This window comes from Sarcophilus harrisii, chromosome 3 (assembly GCF_902635505.1).
Source record: "Sarcophilus harrisii chromosome 3, mSarHar1.11, whole genome shotgun sequence".
NCBI lineage: Eukaryota > Metazoa > Chordata > Mammalia > Dasyuromorphia > Dasyuridae > Sarcophilus > Sarcophilus harrisii.
The window spans coordinates 262,079,628-262,100,213 of NC_045428.1; the positions used below are offsets into that span (position 1 = coordinate 262,079,628).

A 20,586-nucleotide genomic window follows, 5' to 3' on the forward strand; every position below is an offset into this window, starting at 1 on the left:
TTCATATGGAATAATAAAAGGTCAAGAATCTCAAAAGAATTAATGAAAAAAATCAAATGAAGGTGCTAGCTGTACCTGATCTAAAACTATATTATAAAAAGCAGCAGTCACTCAAAATCATTTGGTATTGGCTAAGAAATAGATTAGTTGATCAGTGGAACAGGTTAGGTTCACAAGACAGAATAGTCAACTATAGCAATTTAGTATTTGACAAACCCAAAGATCCTCACTTTTGGGATAAGAACTCATTATTTGACAAAAACTGTTGGGATAACTGGAAATTAGTATGGCAGAAATTAGGCATGGACCCACACTTAACACCATATACCAAGATAAGATCAAAATGGGTCCATAATTTAGACATAAAGAACGAGATTATAAACAAATTGGAGGAACATAGGATAGTTTATCTCTCAGACTTGTGGAAGAGGAAGAAATTTGTGACTAAAGACGAACTAGAGACCATTATTGATCACAAAATAGAAAATTTTGATTACATCAAATTAAAAGCTTCTGTATAAACAAAACTAATGTAAACAAGATTAGAAGGAAGCAACAACTGGGAAAACATCTTCACAGTTAAAGGTTCTGATAAAGGCCTCATTTCCAAAATATATAGAGAAGCTGACTCTAATTTATAAGAAACCAAGCCATTCTCCAATTGATAAATGGTCAAAGGATATGAACAGACAATTTTCAGATGATGAAACTGAAATCATTACCACTCATATGAAAGAATGTTCCAAATCATTATTAATCAGAGAAATGCAAATTAAGACAACACTGAGATACCACTACACACCTGTCAGATTGGCTAAGATGACAGGAAAAATAATGATGAGTGTTGGAGGGATGAGAGGAAAACTGGGACACTGATACATTGTTGGTGGAGCTGTGAACAAATCAACCATTCTGGACAGCAATCTGAATTATGCCCAAAAGTTATCAAACTGTGCATACCCTTTGATCCAGCAGTGTTTCTACTGGAGCTTATACCTAGGAGATACTAAAGAAGGAAAGGACCAGATTGCCAAAATGTTTGTAGCAGCCCTGTTTGCTTGTAGTGGCTAGAAGCTGGAAACTGAGTGGATGCCCATCAATTGGAGAATGGTTGGAGTAGAATTGTGGTATATAGAATGTTATAGGAATATTATTGTTCTGTAAGAAATGACCAGCAAGATGAATACAGAGAAAGCTTGGAGGAAATTAAATAGAACTGATGCTAAGTGAAATGAACAGAACCAAGAGATCATTATATACGTCAACAACGCTACTGTATGAAGATGAATCTGATGGAAGTGGATTTCTTTGACAAGAGACCTAATTCAGTTTCAATTGATCAGTGATGGACAGAAGCAGCTACACCCAAAGAAAAAACACTGGAAATCAATATAAACTGTTTGCATTTTGTTTTTCTTCCTGGGTTATTTCTACCTTCTGAATCCAATTCTCCTATGTAACAAGAAAACTGTTTGGATCTGCACACATACATTGTATCTAGGAATATACTAGGACATATTCAACATAAATAGGACTGCTTGCCATCTAGGGAGGATGGAGAGGTGGGAGGGAAAAATCAGAACAGAAGTGAGTGCAAGGGATAATGTTGTAAAAAAATTACCCTGGCATGGATCCTGTCAATAAAAAGTTACTATAATAAAATAAAAAAAAATTAAAAAAAAAAAGAAAGCTTTGATGAGTCTCTCTGGACGTCCCTTGCCAAAAGGGACCTTGTCTTCTCATGTTTGGATCTTGGGAAGTCTGCATCATAGCCTGGATATAAAAGGTATTTGTGCCCACTGTGGCCCAGAGTCTTATGATGTCCTCTAAAGGAGCATCCTTGTGTAGTCCTAGTATAATTCTTTTACAAACCTCATTAGCATTTTCTTTAGCAAGTTACCTTATCATATCTGTTGCTGCATATTCACCAGTAGTTCATATGACAGCTGTCTGCAGACGTCCCACAAAATCAGCAAAAAGTTCATTTGGACCTTGTGCTATTTTTGTGAAGGCTTCTCCTTTCTCCTGTTTACCTGGGATAAAGCCCCATGCTTTGATAGCAGCAGAAGCAATTTACTCATATACTGCTATGGGGTAATTAATTTGTGCTGAAATGTCTGCATAATAACCTACAACTGTTAGTTGATCACAGATTATTGGTGTATTAACTCCAGTTTGCCTATTCTGTTGGGCTTGTATCCTATAGAGTTCACTATATTCAGAAAGTCACAACTAGTTTCGTCCAGGTTCTAAGCATGTCCTTGCTATTGATTTCCAGTCACAAGGGGTAAAAATTTCATAAGCCAAATTCTTTAATAACATCTTAAAATAAGATGTAGCCCCATAAAGAATACAAAAATTTTTTTAGGTCTTTTGATAATTTCTAGATTAAAAGGAGTGTATCTTCTCTTTTCTTGACCTGAAGAGTTAAGCTGTTTAATCACAGGATATATTTCTATTCTCAAATCAGCTGTATCCTGCCCTTTCTCTTTGGCTTTAAGTAGTGCCTTTTGCAATCGAGTCATAGGAGGGGGTGATTGCTGGGGGCGGGGGGAGGTGCTAGTGATATCACTTCCCTTCCCACTCCTTCTTCCTCCACCCAGGAAGGTGAAGTTGATGGGAAAGGATCAATAGCCTGCTGGGTTGTAAGGGGAGTTGAAGCTGAGCTGTGAGAGTGAGAATCACTACACCCTTCAAGTTTATTTAACTCCCCATGCCCTCCAGCAAGATTTCCATTAATATCTCCTTTCTCTTCCTCTTTCTTCTCACACTTCCTTATGTGGCTTTTCTTAAAACTTTTCTTTTTTCTAGAACTTGCGGGATTCTTTAAGGCCAATTGTATTCTGTTGTATATATAGAATGTTTCCTTAGAAAATGAATCAGAAACTTTATCACTATAATATTCACATAAGTGATCTCCTACTAGTTTCCAATTATCTGCCTCTATGTCTTCTTCCTTGAAGAACCAAGGGGACATGCATTCTAATGTATCCACGAGTCAGTCCATCAATCTGCTCCCAAATTACAAGCAAACCTTTTCTCTTTATTACTCTGAGCAAGCTTTCTGTTGAGCTCCCTTGGGGTGGGGGTGGGGTAGAATTTTTCCTATTACCTGCCCCATTTCAGCTAGAAAATAAAAGTTACTAGTTTAGCTCTTAACAAAATAAGTTCCCTGTTTATCTTATTAAAATACTCATCCTATTTCCTGGTCACAGGGACTTCTTCAGTGAAATTAGGGTCCTTGCTTCTTGTTGGGTGCCAATTGTATAGTATGGACTACTTCCCTGGAAACCTTGGGGTCAGCCAGAATCAGGATAAATTAAAGTCCTTGGTCCTTAGAAATGAAGGAGGCAGATAAGCAAAATCCTGGATTCTGGAGTCCAGAATCACCAGCCTCTCTCTTCTTCGTCCTGCTGCCAAGTGCCTCTGCCTCCCTCCCTCCACTTTCCAATCCTTGTCTATGATTATCTTAACACCAAACATTCAGCAAGCACCAACTTGCCATTTATCCAAATATATGCTAATAGAATCATTATCTCGCATCAAATAGGAAATTGTCCTTTAGTGTTCTGTTGTCTGATTTAAGCATATGTTAAGCATATGTTTCAGCCTCTACACCTATTCAAATTCTTTTGGGAGACCTGGGGTGGATATTGATAACCATATCTAGCTTTGGTTTTCTTTTCAATCTGAAATCTGAGCCTCAAGATTCCTTTTTATAGGCCAATTTCTAAATGAATTCTTTGAAGAAGGTCCAAAGCAGTTTGCTCTGCCTCTTTGGCATAGTGGCCAGAACCCTGCCCATTGAGAAGACATTCTCTTCTCAGTGCCAGCCTCCATTTCCCTAATATGACTTTGCCACTAAAGAAATCAGTCTCTTAGCAAAACTGGCTTCCTATCTAACAATAAACTTCCATTTTTGCTATCTAAAACTCTTTGGGTTAGTGAATTCTTTCACAAAGAACTTGTGCCTCTGACTAAAAAGGGATTTCCACAACTCTCTAACTACTACAGACCTCATCAGTGTCACAGGAAGTGGAAAGTGCAAATCATTTCGAGAAGTGTCCTAGTGAAGGAGGGATCAGATTCAACAGCTTTGAATGCCATACAAGGAGGTACAAGTGATCCTTGGTGTTGGAGATCTTCAATGACCTTTCTTGAGACTTTTTTCTTTTTGTCAAAAAAATTGACATCAATGTTTATTGACTCAGGGTAGTCTTGAGGAGCTGTGCCCTTTAGGAAGGTCATTTTGACACTGAATGGAGAATACAATGAAGTGGTGGGGTGGCTTGCTACAATCAATGAGCTCTTGAAATATTGCTGGTTTATTCTGGAGAGCGATTTGGAACTATGCTCAAAAAGTTATCAAACTGCATACCTTTGATCTAGCAGTGTTACTATTGGGCTTATAGCACAAAGAGATCTTAAAGGAGGGAAAGGGACATATATGTTCAAGAATGTTTGTGGCAGCCCTCTTTGTAGTGGCCAGAAACTGGAAACTGAGTGGATGCCCATCAGTCAGAGAATGACTGAATAAATTGTAGTATATGAATGTTATGGAATATTATTGTTCTGTAAGAAATGACCAGCAGGATTGAAGAGGGGATGCCAAAACTCTAAAAATCCTTAAAGGAAAAAATCTCCTTCAACTCTGCCTCAGTGAAGGACTCTGCCCCAAGGGGCAGTTTCATCCTTGTTATCTGGGTGGAGTCAGCTCAGTCCTGAAATTTATCTAATTCAATTCAAATTCCAGCTCAAGCTGAAACCCAGTGATGGGCCAACTTGGGACTCCACCCATCAGTTCCCTTCAGCTAAAGCTTCCACTATAAAAGAACCAAACTAAAACTCTCTCTTTGCAGAGGTTCCAAACATGCCATGCTATGCCATGCTTGGGATGCCAAGGGCCTCTGTCCACTGGAATATTCTTTCCAGTGCCATCCTCTCTTTACCCTTACCTATTTCCCTAACCAGACTATGCCTCTCTGTCAGGATTTCTAACCTTACTTCCAATCCTCATAATAAACCTCTTTTATCAATCTAGGTTTTCGGGTCTTAAATTCTTTTACAGAGAACCTCTGTGACGCCAAAAGGGAATCCCCAAAACTCCCTACCCTTGCACCAAATCCCAAAGGGTTTTAGGGGAGCCACAGCTCTCCATTTGGTTCCCTGAACCCCAAACCTGCCACTAGACCTTATCATTTAACTCCCTGACAATCAGAAACCCTAATTGCATTTTGGTTCTCTAAGTCTAAACCTTATCAGAATGATTTCAGAAAGGCCTGGAAAGACTTACATGAACTGATGCTGAGTGAAATGATGAAATGAGCAGGACCAAGAGATCATCATATACTTCAACAACAATATTATAAGATGATCAATTCTGATGGGCATGGCCCTCTTCAACAATGAATGAACCAAATCAGTTCCAATAGTGCAGTAATGAATAGAATCAGCTACACCCATCGAAAGAACTCTGGGAAACGAGTGTGAACCACCCATAGAATTACCAATCGCTCTATTTTTGTCCCTCTGCATTTTTGATTTCCTTTCCATGTTAATTGTACATTATTTCAAAGTTCAATTCTTCTTGCAGAGCAAAATAACTGTATGGACATGTATGCATATATTGTATCTAATATATACTTTAACATATTTAATATGTATTGGTCTACCTGCCATATGGGTATATGGAATGGAGAGATAAGGTGAAGAATTTCCAGGAATGTTTAAATTCTTTTTCTGTATTTTATTTTTCATTATTTCTATGTCTCTGTGACCTGCATAAGTATGTTGTGTGTTAGCCAATATTTACTTAAATTTTAGATATATTTACTTAACCTGAAATGATGACATTTATCACTATTCAATGTTACCAATATTTAGACTATTAGTTGAATCCTGTTAGCTTAGTAATCTAAATTTTGAAGGTCTGTTTGGCACCCATGTCTAACATTCAATTAAGGGGAGAGGGCACCTATTTTCTTAATGCTCCCCAACCTATGATGTAATCCTTTGTAACCAAACCTATAAAAACTATATATCTTTCCTAATTCTTTAGCCCTTCTACCGTGAGCTTTTTCTCTTCCCCTCTTCATGATGGAACTGCTCATTCTCATTAGAATCTATTAATAAACAACAACTTTTCTGCTTTTTACTTTGAGAAGTCTCTGAGTAGTCATTTTTGATAGAAGTTCTATCCCTCAAATGGGGGAGAGGGTAGGGGAAAGGAGGGAAAAAATTGGAACAAAAGGTTTTGCAATTGTCAATACTGAAAAATTATCCATGCATATATCTTGTAAATAAATAGTTGGAATAATAATAATAAGAAGAAGAAATATTGCCAACTTAAACTGATGAAGACCTGCATTATGGTTGGGGAGATGTCAGAAGAGAAAAAGAGTTCATAGAGGAAGAATGTCAGGACACCTTTGCAAGTTACTGGATGGGGCTGGAGGGTAAGTGGTGATGAGAAGGTCTGCCTGCCAAGCAAGTGGGGAGCCTCAATGACTAAATAGTGCAAAGGATGTAAGGAACCCTGTGGAGTGTACTTGGGGGAACAGGTCGATATTTCAGTTTGGATGATATTGAATATTTTAAAAGTATGTATATTTTACATACTACTATTATGTAGAGTAGTGTTACAAACACTAACAAGTATCATCTATAAAAAATTAAAGAATAGTTTCTGGAATAAAGGCTTCTGTTAATTTCCATCTTCCAAAGGTAACTCTCAAAATATTTGGAAAAACCAAACACTATATAATTGTTTTCTCTCTGCTTCCATCAGGAATGATACTTCTTAATAACTCTGTCCACTCCTGCTCCCATAAAGATAAATAAAAGTAGATGTTTTAGTGATGAGGTGGGTGAATGAGTGAGATTCCTTCTGCTGAGAGACAGGTTGGGGAAACAAAAGAATTTGGTAACCCCAAAGGCTGTTGCAAACATCGGAGGTTGCTTTCCCTTAGCAGGGAAAATTTTCTCAATGGAGAAAATCTACAAAGAATAGTTTCCAGAAGACCTATTTTATGGGGGAGGTTCGATAATCAGATCAAGATTTCTCAATTGCCTGAGACTGTGACTTTCCAAAAGATCAATAGGAGCTTGATTTGCCCTTGAATGATGTTGCTTTTCTCGTCCTGGGAGGATGGGTCCCCTCTCTAGACAACTTGGATCTCTTTTTTTTCAGATCGAAAAGGACAGAATTTTAGAGATTTAATTTTACAGATTAAACACAGTTTCACTCCCCTATCATTAGGATGCAAATAATGTAAAGCATTAGATTTTAGGAGTGCTCCTCAATAAAGACTTGATTGGTTCAGGACAACTCTTGAGTTGTCAAACTTTAGAATTTTTAAATTTGCTATTCTATACTTTTAACATAAATGAATTTTTTTATTTGAAAACATGAATGACTAGTTTTCTGGAAAAAATCAGTTACCAGGAATCATAAGAAGACATGTTCTATTTACTAATAATTAAGAGAAAATCAAATTAAAAGAACTAAGAAATACTAAGATGCTAAAATGACAGACAAAATAAATGACATTTCATAGATGATGTAAGAATATTGAAATACTAATGCATTCTTGGTGCTTTAAACTAGTCTTAAGCATTCTGGACAAGAATTTGCAATTATAGTCAATGGGCTTTAAAACTGTGTCTTCCTCATAAATACTTCTCCTTGGTTTATAGAGTGTGAAGATCAGAAATAAACAAAACAAAACAAAACATAGATTTCAAAAGATATTTATAGCAGCTCTTCTCCCTCTCTTTCTCTCCCTCTCCCTCCCTCCATTTATGCTTCCTCCACTCTGTGTCCTATCCCCTTTCCTCTCCCCTTTTCTTTCCCCTCTCTTCTCCCCTCTTCTCCTGTCTCCTCTCCTCCTCTCCCTTCCTCTCCTTTCTCCTTCTCTCCCTCTCCTTTTCCCTTTCCCTCCCTCTCCCTCTCCTTATCTCCCCTGTCCCTGTCTCTCTCCCTCTCCTTCTCCCTCCTTCCTTCTCTCCCTCCCTCCCTTTCTTTCTCTATCTCTCTGTCTGTCTCTGTCTCTGTCTCTGTCTCTGTCTCTGTCTCTCTCTCTCTTTCTCTCTTTCCCTCTCTCTCAAAAAAATTGGAATATGAGAAGAAACCCAACAACTGGGAAATGTCAAACAAATTAGAGCATATATATTGTTAAATATCATAACATAAAACTATCATAGTATAAGAAATGATGCAGTAAATATTTTAAGAATTACTTAAGATTTATTTTAACTTATACCAAGTGAAGTGAGAAGAACCAAGGAACAATTTATACGGTAACAGCAATATTAGTAAAGACTATGAAAAAACATAGTAACCCTGACTAATATATTGATCCATCACAGCTTCAAAGAATTCATGCTGAAAAATGGTATCCACAGAGGGAGCTGATGCATTCTGAGGGCAAATTGAAGTATATGTGAAAATATTTTGTATGACTTTAGATCTGAGAGGTAGACTATTCCTTGTTCTCCTAATTAGCTCCAATTTAGGCCTTTATGTTTAAATCATGAACCCATTTTGACCTTAGTTTAGGTTATTAGGCCTTAGTCAATGCCTAATTTCAACCATACTATTTTCCCCTTTTCCTAGCAACTTTGGTCAAAGAGTGAGTTTTTATCCCAGAGTTGGATTCTCTACTCCATTTTTTAGTCAGTACCAAATGGTATTGATGACTACTGCTTTATAACAGAGTTTTAGTTCTGGTCTAGGCCAACCTTCCATTGCACAAAATTGAAATTTTTTTAAAAAATAGAGCAAGAAAAGAGGACTCTAATTCAAAATGCTTGTATAAGTAAAATGCAGAGAGATTCACTAAATGTTCTCTTAGGACTCTTCTAGTTTAATGTATCAACTAATTGTAGTAATAATGATTCTCCAGTCCCCATTCCTATTGGTCAAAGAGGAAACATTTTTTTTCTTTATATATTTTTTTGTTTACAAAGCATATGCATGGGTAATTTTTCCAACACTGACTCTTACAAAACCTTTGATCCCCAATTTTTTTTTTGTTTAAAAAGCATATGCATGGGTAATTCCAACACTGAATTTTGCAAAACCTCTGGTCCCAAATTTTCCCCTCCTTCCCCTTACCTCCTCCCCTAGCTGCCAGGTAGTCCAATACATGTTAAATATGTTGAAATACATGTTAAATCCAATATATGTACACATATTTATACAGTTATCTTGCTGCACAGGAAAAATCAGATCAAGAAGGAAGGAAAATAAAAATTGAGAAAGAAAACAAAATGAAAGCAAATAACAGAGAGTTAGAATGCTATGTTGTGTTCCATACTCAGTTCTCATGGTTCTCTCTGGTTGTTGATGGCTCTCTTCATCACTGCACAAGTGGAACTGGTTTGAATCCTTTCATTGTGGAAGAGAGCCACATCTATCAGAATTGATTGTCATATAGTCTTGTGGTTGCCATGTACAATGATCTCCTGGTTCTGCTCATTTCACTTACCATCGATTCATATAAGTCTCTCCAGGCCTCTCTGAAATAATTTTGCTAGTCATTTCTTACAGAACAATAATATTCTATAACATTCATATGCCACAATTTATTCAGCCATTCTCCAATTGGTGGGCACCCACTCAGTTTCCAGTTTCTTGCCACTACAAAAAGGGCTGCCACAAATATTTTTGCACATGTGGGTCCCTTTCCCTCAAATAGAGAACATTTTAATCCTATTTTCTCAGGTCAGTCTCCTGGGTCCTTATGGCAGAAGGATTGTCTCATATCTGTCTTTTGCTTAAGCTTCTGCCAGTTGGGTTTCCTCAAGCTAGAAAACCAAACCAAAACCAAAACCCTAAATCTCCTATCACCCGGATAGATTTGAGGAAGCAAACTCAAAAAACTAATGGCAACATTATACAGCATTTTCTCCAAGATGGAGGAAGATAACAACACTGTACCCAAATCCTTCTGAGTGCAGTACAGTCCTAGTACTTAAATGTAAGAAAGATAGAGTATCAAAGCCTATTAACTTTTTAATCTTGGAAACAAATAAGTTCCCCTGTTAGAGTGTTTGCTCATTTGTAAACTTAAGCTATTAACTAAATGTCCTCAGAGGACCTTTCTAGCTTTCAGTGAAGATGCAATCTAATTATAACAATGATTTTCTGACTCCTTCTACCTTTAGTCAATGGATTACATTTTCCCCTGTGGTTTTACTGAACCTCTTAAAGTGGTTGAATTTGGGGATGTCACGTATCTGCCTTTGGCTCAAGCCCATCAATATTTCCTTCATCAATTTCAGGTTCCCCTTAGACCCCTGTTTTCTTCCGTTACTTAGATGTGTTTGTGCAGAGTAATATTTCCAATGCCAAACACACCAAAAATCCCTCCAACTCCTTTTGGACATTATCTTAGCACCTCAGTCTCTGGGGATGAGAGAGAAATGAGATCATTTTCACTGCTTAGTTCAGTTCCTGTATAACCTAGTTCCACAAAGCTCTGAGTCCAAAACCTTATTAGTTTTCATTTTTGTGGATCCCCCCACCCATCCCCTGGATTCTGAGAGCTTTCAGTTGAGCTGGTTACTATATCAGCCAGCAATCCTGGCTGACATTGAAGGTCACCATCTCCTCTGGGTTATCTTCTTTTCTCTAACTTTTTTTTTGACCTTGTACTTTTCAGGTTCTCTTATCTGTCTGAATGCTACATCTCAATGTCCTTTGCTGAATTTTAAAACATATCGTCCCTACTATCCATGGCTCCAATTCATTGTTGTTCTGATCCCTTTTTCTCCTACACTAGGGGTTTTTAAACATTTTTTGTATCATGAATCTCTTATTCTGCAAACCCCTTGTCAAAATTTTTTAAAAATTCATAATGCTTTCTTTCAACTAGAGTTCCATTGCTTTTTTTATTCATGGGACTCAGATCCCTTAATATATCTCCATTGATATTTGCAGGTCTATGTTCTCCTATTAAAAAGATGATATCAACCTATGCCTAGCTGCTGCAGAACTTTTTAAGTTTAAGTTTAAAATAATCTTTACTTTTACAACAAATGTTTTTGAGTTTACCAAAAACTAGGTTACACTATTCACAATTTTTAACATGTTCCTAACCCTTCCAAACTCTGCCAGGTAAAAGTCCTAAGTGTCACAAAATGTCATTAATATCCATTTATCTCTCTCTGCTTATTATACAAGAGCTAAAAGCAGTCAGACAGGTCCAACTCATTTCCTTCACTTGGCTATTCTCCTATATAAAAAACCTTGACTTTTTCAGCTTTCCTCAATTGCTCTTATACATGGGGAGGATCATGGGAGCCAGAAGAGCTTGCTGTAGCAATGCCCATGTCCTCAGGACAGCCTCTCAGAGGAACTCTACTGAAGTCAGGGACTCTACTGAAAGGGAAGAAATAGGCAATATTATAAATTTCTTTTTTATTTCTCACTTTATTTCATATTGTTTGTTTCCTATGTAATCTTGCACTTCTTTGAAGATGCTTCTTACAACTTTGCAGAAGCTATGATTTCTCTTTTGATGGATATTCAGTCTATTTCCAGTGGAATTATAAACAATCTTTCAATTTATGTTCCTTACTCTCTATTTCATTATAGAAGAAGTAGAAGCTGGGGTTGATCACTTTGTCAGGTAGACTCATTTATCATAGATGTATCTAAGTAGAGAAAAAGTAGTATGCAAAAATGATGCACAGTTAATATTCATATCACATCAGAATAATGATAGCATCTTTGATCATGAAATTTAGAGCTTAGAGAAATCTGAGAGGTACATAAGTCTGGAGATTGTTTACTTTTTGATGCCATCAACCTCTCTGGGAATTTGGTGGAGTTGGTGGAGTTATACACCCTCCCAAGAATAATATTCTTACATGTACAAAGTAAAATACAAAGAATTACAAGGGAAATGTGTTATACCGAAATACAACTATAGAAATAAAAAACAAACAAAACAAAGAGGATAATTGTCTTCAAATTAACCATTCTCTTTTAGTCCAATAATTTCATTTTACTGATAAGTAAGTTGAAATACAGAAAAGTTAAATGATGGATTGAGTAATAAAAGTTTTTATTGTTCTTGCCTAGGGACTTTAAGTGAATTGCCCTGGGAGCAGAATAAAATACACAAAACACACAAACACAGTATCACGCAAACACACACACACACACACACACATACATTGCTAAACATGCATTTGTGTAATATGGTATATGTATTAATGTGTCCTAGAAATGATTCAGAGAGAATCTGAAAAAATCCAAGGAAATTCTCTTATAAGATTTTATGAGCATAAAAATAAAGAGACCTAGACTTAGAGGATGGTCCAAGTGAGTTATGGCAAATAGCTGCAAGATGGAAAACCTTTAAATGGGTATTTTTGGAGGGCAGCCAAGCTAGCTGACAGGTAGTCTATATAGGAAATCAGGGTATGATTCAATGTTTGCTTCAGAATGAAGTATGTAGTAAGTTTAAAGGAATAGTCAGCAGACATGGAGCCAGGGTGCACAAAAAGAGATTGCTGTAGATTTCCTTTTTCCCTGGGGTGTTGCAACAGTATGTCAGAAGGCCCAAGTTAGTTCACAAAGGAACTTTGAGTTAGGGGCCCTTAGGTGGTCTCTGGGGCCCTTAAATATGTATATAAATGTGTATGTGTGTGTGTGTTTGTTTACATGGGCAAGGCTCATATTTATGACACTGTTTCTCTACCTAGTATTTTTTTAATTATATATTAAAACTTTTTAATACATATATTTTAAATTTTTGAGTTTGAAATTTTCTTCTGCCCTCTCCTTAATTGAGAAGACAAACAATTTGATGTTATAAATCCACAGTCATGGAAAAAACATTTTCATATTAGCCATGTTGTAAAAGAAAACAGCCAAAAAAAAAAAACAAGAAAAATCAGGAAAATTGTAAAAGTATTCTTTGATCCACATTCAGACTCCATCAATTCTTTCTCTGAAGATAGAGAGCATTTTTCATCATAAGTCCTTCAAAACTGTTTTGATCACTGTATTATTTAGAATACCTAAATCATGCAACACAGTTATAGACTATTCCATGTTTTCTCACTTTAGACTGCATTAATTGATAATAAGTCTTTCCAGATATTTTGGAAAATAATTGCTCATCATTTCTTATGGTACAATAGTATTCCATTAGAATTATATACCAAAGGGCGGAGCCAAGAGGGCAGAGAAGGAACATGCAATTTTCTAACCTCCTCTCATACCCTCACAACAAATTATTAATTTCAGCCTCAAAAATAGCATTTGACTGATAAAATTCATGAAGATTGGAAATACAACAACTTACCAGCTGAAGATAATCTGGAAGTTCTCCAGAAAAGGTTTATCCTGAGGGGCCGGAAACAGATCAGCACAGGTTGGGATAGAATTAGAGGCTAGCATATTGTGCAGATCTGGCAGGGGTAGCCTCTATGGTTAGAAAAACAACAGAGACAACTCTGCCATAGGCTGATTGCTCTGCTCTGCTTGCAAAACAGCAGACCAGCAGAGAAATTAAAGGCAAAGGTAGAGGGTACTCTTAAAAAATTCCAGAACCTAACAAGATCTGGCTATACCCACTCAAAACTGGAAGTGAGTGACTCAGCACAGATCACAGCACAGTTGTGCAGCTGCATTCTGCATCATGGGCTTACTCAGAGCAGTCACAAATATGCATGGCAGGGAGGCACAGCCCGGGGCAGCCTCTAATCTGCACAGTGGGGGGTTCAGCCTGGGGCAATAGAACTTCTGGAGTGTGACTGCGCTTCCCTGGGCAGAGATACTTCTGATTCATGCAGGGCTATTTGCTGGTCAGCTGCTAATACCCACAGCCCCACAGCAGGCTTTGGCCTAGGGTAGTGCCACTTTCACTGTTCAGCCTCTAGCCCCAGGGCAGTTGCTAACCCGCACAGCAAGGTTCTTCACTGGGCACTTCCACAGCTCAGCTTGTGCTAACCAGGTGTGAATCACTTGTGGGGAACATTTTCCCAGATGCTCGTTGCAGCCCATTTGCAGGACAGCTACTGTCCATACACCTCTCCCTGCTCTTCAGAGGAAGCTGGTAATTTTCTTGCCCTGAAGGCAGATCCTACAGGCTTTAAAAAACGAGTAAAAAAAATCAAAAAGATGATCGATAGCTTCTATACAGAAAGAGAGCAGTTTCAACCCCAAGGAGACTAATGGCAAATAGTCTCCAGACAATATCCCAAAGGGGAATGTTATCTGACCCCCATCACATAACACTTTCCTAGAAGCGTATATTAATAATCTTAAAAGAGAGCTAGAAGAAAAATGTGGAAAGGAAAGACAAGCTATGCAAGAGAGTAACAACTTCCTAAAATGTGAATTGGAAAAGGTAAAGAATTCCCAGGAAGTTCAGGGAAACAGAATTTGTGAATTGGAAAAGGTAAAGAAGTCCCAGGAAAGTAGGATTTGTGAATTGGAAAAGATAAAGAATTCCTAAGAAAGTAGGAATTATGAATTGGAAAAAGAAAATAACTCACTGAAAAAAAAAATTAGTGAAATGGAAAAAAGTTCCATAGAGCAAAACAACTCATTTAAAAACTCAATTGGACATATACAAAAATAAGTTTTAAAAAAAAGCTAATGAAGAAAATAACTCATTAAAAATCAAAACTGAACAAATAAAAATGAATGATTCACTGAGACATCAAGAATCAGTCAAGCAAAACCAAAGAAATGAAAAAATTAGGAAAAAAACGTTAAATATCTACTTGGAAAAACAACAGACCTGGAAAATGGATTTAGGAGAGATAATCTGGGGATTATTGGACTTCCCAAAAATTATGATGAAAAAAAGAGCCTAGATATTATTTTACAGGAAATCATCAAAGAGAACTTCCCACATATAATAGAATCAGAAAGTAAAATAGGCATTGAAAGAATTCATTGTACACCTTCTGAAAAAGACCCTAAAATAAAAATTCCAAGGAATATTGTGGCCAAATTTCAGACTATCAGACTAAGGAAAAACTATATGCCTGTGCATTCAGGAAAAAAACAATTCAAGTACTGAGGTGCCACAATAAGGATCACTCAAGATCTGGCTGCTTCCATATTAAAGGATCGAGGGGCCTGGAATCTGATATTCTGAGCAAAAGAACTTGGAATTCAGCCAAGAATAAACTACCTAGCTAAGCTGAGCATTTTCTTCCATGGAAGAAGATGGACATTCAATGAAACAGATGAATTCTATTTGTTTCTAAGGAAAAAACCAGATCTAAACAAAAAAATTTATCTCCAACCATAGGACTCAAAAGAAGCAGAAAAAGGTAAAAGGAACTCTTGGGCACAGTATTTCTGTTGTGGATATACATAAAGACCACATGTATAATTTGATTTTACTGATGTAACATGAAACAGGGAAGTAGAAATGGAAAAGGGATAAAGTCAGAAAAGGGGGAAAAGGAGGATAAAAAGAGGGAAACTACATCACATAAAGAGGCAAAGGAAACATATCTCAGAGAATTTAGAGAGGGGGAGGAACATTGTGTGAATCTTACTCTCATCAGAGTTGGCTCAAAGAGAAAATAATTGGCATACTTGTTTTACAGAAAATCTCTCACCTCATTAAAAAGGGGGAGAGGAAAAGAGTAAAGGAAAAGAGTAAAATGGGGAAGGGTACAAGAAAGAGGAGGAAATTCAAAGGGGGGAGGGAGGGATCCTAAAAAGGATAAGCAGCATGATACAAGTGGGGCACATAAGTTTAAAACTGGGAAAGAGGGTTAGAGGGGCAAGTAAAAGAAAAGCATAATCTGGGGCTAATAAGATGGCAGGAAATACAGAATTAGTAATTTTAACCATAAATGTGAATGGGATGAACTCTCCAATAAAGCGATTCTACTAAAAAGCTATGATAAATAATCCACACCTTTAGTGAAGTTGCAAGATACAAAATAAACTCACATAAGTCATCAGCATTCTTATATATCACTAACAAAATCCAACAGTCAGAGTTACAAAGAGAAATTCCATTTAAAATAACTACTGATAATATAAAATATTTAGGAATCTATCTGCCAAGGGAAAATCAGAAACTTTATGAGCAAAATTACAGACCACTTTTCACACAAATTAAGTCTGATCTAACCAATTGGAAAAATATTAAATGCTCTTGAATAGGGCGAGCAAATATAATAAAGATGAAAATATTACCTAAACTAACCTATTTATTTAGCGCTATACCAATCAGACTCCCAAAAAACTATTTTAATGACCTAGAAAAAATAACAACAAAATTCATATGGAAAAACAAAAGGTCAAGAATTTCAAGGGAATTAATGAAAAAAAAATCAAATGAAGATGACTTAGCTGTACCAGATCTAAAATTGTATTATAGAGCAGCAGTTACCCAAACCATTTGGTATTGGCTAAGGAATAGATTAGTTGATCAGTGGAATAGGTTAGGTTCAAGGGACAAAACAGTCAACAACTATAGCAACCTAGTCTTTGACAAACCCAAAGACCCCAGCTTTTGGGATAAGAACTTACTGTTTGATAAAAATTGCTGGGAAAATTGGAAACTAATATGGCAGAAACTAGGCATTGATCCACACTTAACACCGTACACCAAGATAAGGTCAAAATGGGTTCATGACCTAGGCATAAAGAATGAAATTATTAATAAATAAGAGGAATACAGGATAGTTTACCTCTCAGACCTGTGGAAGGAGAAGGACTTTATGATCAAAGAAGAACTAGAGATCATTACTGATCACAAAATAGAAAATTTCGACTATACCAAACTGAAAAGTTTTTGTACAAACAAAACTAATGCAGACAAGATTAGAAGGGAAGCAATAAACTGGGAAAATATTTTTACAGTCAAAGGTTCTGATAAAGGCCTCATTTCCAAAATATATAGAGAATTAACTCTAATTTATAAAAAATCAAGCCATTCTCCAATTGAAAAATGGTCAAAGGATATGAACAGACAATTCTCAGATGAAGAAATTGAAACTATTTCTAGTCATGTGAAAAGATGCTCCAAGTCATTATTAATCAGAGAAATGCAAATTAAGACAACTCTAAGATACCACTACACACCTGTCAGATTGGCTAAGATGACAGGAAAAAATAATGATGATTGTTGGAGGGGATGTGGGAAAACTGGGACATTGATGCATTGTTGGTGGAGTTGTGAACGAATCCAACCATTTTGGAGAGTAGTTTGGAACTATGCTCAAAAAGTTATCAAACTGTGCATACCCTTTGATCCAGCAGTGTTACTACTGGGATTATATCCCAAAGAGATTATAAAGAAGGGAAAGGGACCTGTATGTGCACGAATGTTTGTGGCAGCCCTTTTTGTAGTGGCTAGAAACTGGAAACTGAATGGATGTCCATCAGTTGGAGAATGGCTGAATAAATTGTGGTATATGAAAATTATGGAATATTACTGTTCTGTAAGAAATGACCAACAGGATGATTTCAGAAAGGCCTGGAGAGACTTACACGAACTGATGCTGAGTGAAATGAGCAGGACCAGGAGATCATTATATACTTCAACAACAATACTAGATGATGACCAGTTCTGATGGATCAGGCCATCCTCAGCAACGAGATCAACCAAATCATTTCCAATGGAGCAGTAATGAACTGAACCAGCTATGCCCAGAGAAAGAACTCTGGGTGATGACTAAAAACCATTACATTGAATTCCCAATCCCTATATTTATGCCCAACTGCATTTTTGATTTCCTTCACAAGCTAATTGTACAATATTTCAGAGTCTGATTCTTTTTGTACAGCAAAATAACGGTTTGGTCATGTATACTTATTGTGTATCTAATTTATATTTTAATATATTTAACATCTACTGGTCATCCTGCCATCTGGGGGAGGGGGGGGGGTAAGAGGTGAAAAATTGGAACAAGAGGTTTGGCAATTGTTAATGCTGTAAAGTTACCCATACATATAACCTGTAAATAAAAGGCTATTAAATAAAAAAAAGAATCTGTGTATTTCTAAAAGACAGATTAATATAATCATGATCATGGGGACTAGGAAGAAGAATCAGGTGTCATTGCAAATGCATTAGGAAGCAGATGCTGTTTCTCTGAAATAGATTCTATCTGAAATCTAAATTTGGTAATATATTAGGTAAAATGAGAAAAAAAAGGGGGAAAACTGGTAAGATTATTTTTTAAGTACACCAAAGATCAAAAAATCACAACAGAAAAAAGATAAAATTAAATCTGATAACAAAATGTCTTAGTCATATGCTCCAAATACTGAGAATGCAAAATAGAACATAATTTCGATTTTGCCAAGATTTTATCCTAATCATGTGTAAATGGATTCAAGATGTCTTTGAGTAACTTGAAAAACACAGTTTAGTCAGTGAGTCAATAAACAATGATGAAACGTCTTCTCTGTGCAAAACGACATGCTATATGCCAAGAATTGGAAGGATGGTCCAAGGTAGTCTCTGCTCTCAAGAAGTTCATGGTCTGGTAGGCATGCCAACATGCTAACAATTATGTATAAACAATTTACATACAGAACAAAAATTGAGGAAATTTATAGATAAAAACATTAGTAATAATAATGATTCTAGAAGTGCTTCTAAAATATATGCTTTCAGCTTGTACTTGAAAGATTTCAGAGAAGATAGAAATGAGAAGGATGAGAAGACCAGGAATGAGGAGAAAATCAGGGAAAATACCTATTGTTGAAAGATAAATGTTTTGTTTGAAGAACAGCAAAGTTTCCAATGCCCCTGGATCCAGAAAATATAGCCAAAAAATCCTTGGGCTTATGGAAGATCAGATACCCTAGAAAGGTGTGTGTGTGTGTGTGTGTGTGTGTGTGTGTGTGTGTGTGTAAGGGGTAAACAGAGATATTTTGAAAAGTTTCCAATGCTAAAAATATTTGAGCATTAAGTCTTGGAGTTGAACAGGGAATCATTAAAAAGCAGAAAAAGAATTGGAGTGGAAGGAGACTTGTGGCAGGTAGAAAAACCAGCAGTTTTTTTTTTTTTTTTCAGAAAAAAATCCAAGCTTCAGAAGAGGAGACCTCCCTTAAGTTCTTGCCAATGTGAAGAAAGGAGCTTTTACAAACATAATGAAAACAAATAGGCATTGGTATTTACTGGATGAAGAGGGAGAGGGGAAAGTTCTGAGTATTTAAGGAAGTGGAATTTTGTGAGATTGAATGACTAAACAGTAAAAGAAAACTGAAAAAAGTTTATGGTGGTGAGATTTCAATTTTCAAAATATTGAAGATATACTATTTGAAGGACAATGGATGGTAAATTAGAAAAGCAGCCCTATCAAAAATTCCAGAATGGTGTCTTCAAGAAAAATTCACAATATCACCTTTCAAAAGGTAAAAGTCAAAATCCTTGTGATACTAAAAATATCATACCTCCATCTTTGCTGTCTTCTAATCAGGACTGACACTCCTTGACTGTTTTACCCCCTCCCAAAAAAAGGTGCTTTATGATTTCAGCAATGCCTCATATTATCTGTTGGGAGTGGGCTCATTGAGACCACTGTGGGGGTATTGGGACTTATCATATTTGTCCAGATTTAAAACTTTTAATAATTTTGCTATATGCTTAGCACATATACATAAGATTTTAAAATGTTTTTTGTTGTGTCCTGACTACCTCTCTGGTGGATCTCAGTACAGCCCGAGTCCTTGGTTTTAGAAGAGGAGTGAAGAGGTGGGACTCACATGGATTGTCAAATATGAAGTCCCTTTTATTCCAAATTGTTTCAGTCTTATATACTTTAATACCCTTATATAACCAAAGCACACTGCACATGTGCTAACTATTATATACTGCTATGCAGGACCACATAAATAACTTACTATTGTATGTAGATTGCCACCTGGTATCATTCTTTGCCACCCGGTATCACTGCTTTAATTACAAAATGAGAAAAAAGGGAAAAAAACTTATGAGATTTTTTTAAAGTACACCAAAGATCAAAAGATCATAAAAGAAAAAATATAAAATTAAATCTGATAACAAAATGTCTTAGTCATATGCCCCAAATACTGAGAATTCAAAATAGAACATCACCTTGATTCTGCCATGATTTTATTGCTTTAATTACAACACAGGTTGTGACCATCTGACTTCTCAGTAAGACCAAGATCCCTTAAGGGAGATGGGGAGCTGAATCAGATATTCTCAAGAGGTTCCCTCTGGGCTGAAGGGTCTTACATCTCACCCAGAGTTCCCCCATTATTTGTGGCCCTCTACATCTCTCCCTTTCTTTTGTTTTAATTGAAGCAGGCATACATCAGTGATTAAAGTCATCAGTATGGGAGGAATCACACAAGCAAATAGTAATATAACACACAATATGAATAAACAAGATACCGTAAGAGACTTCCATCAGTCCTGGAAAGAAGATATAGAAAATAACTATCAATTCACAACCACACATACATCTCCTTCAGCTGTCAAGAGATAGTCCAAAAATAATCTATTGTCCATCACTTCATGTCTCAAAAAATCCAATGATTTCCGCAGGTTTTGAAGTCCTGTATCAGTCTCATCAGAAATTATTTTTATGGTCATGGTGATGTTTATTAGTCAA

At 36.5% G+C, this 20,586-nt stretch overlaps 1 protein-coding gene across 1 annotated transcript in view; it reads right to left on the reverse strand.

Moving 5' to 3' along the window:
* Nucleotides 1–19,452, reverse strand: part of LOC116422351 — a 63,862-nt gene extending 44,410 nt beyond the window's left edge. The window contains exon 1 of the mRNA XM_031959447.1: nt 19,400–19,452. The gene's annotated coding sequence lies outside the window, so the exon portion shown is untranslated. The remainder of the gene's footprint in view (nt 1–19,399) is intronic.
* Between the last annotated feature and the right edge of the window lie 1,134 nt (nt 19,453–20,586).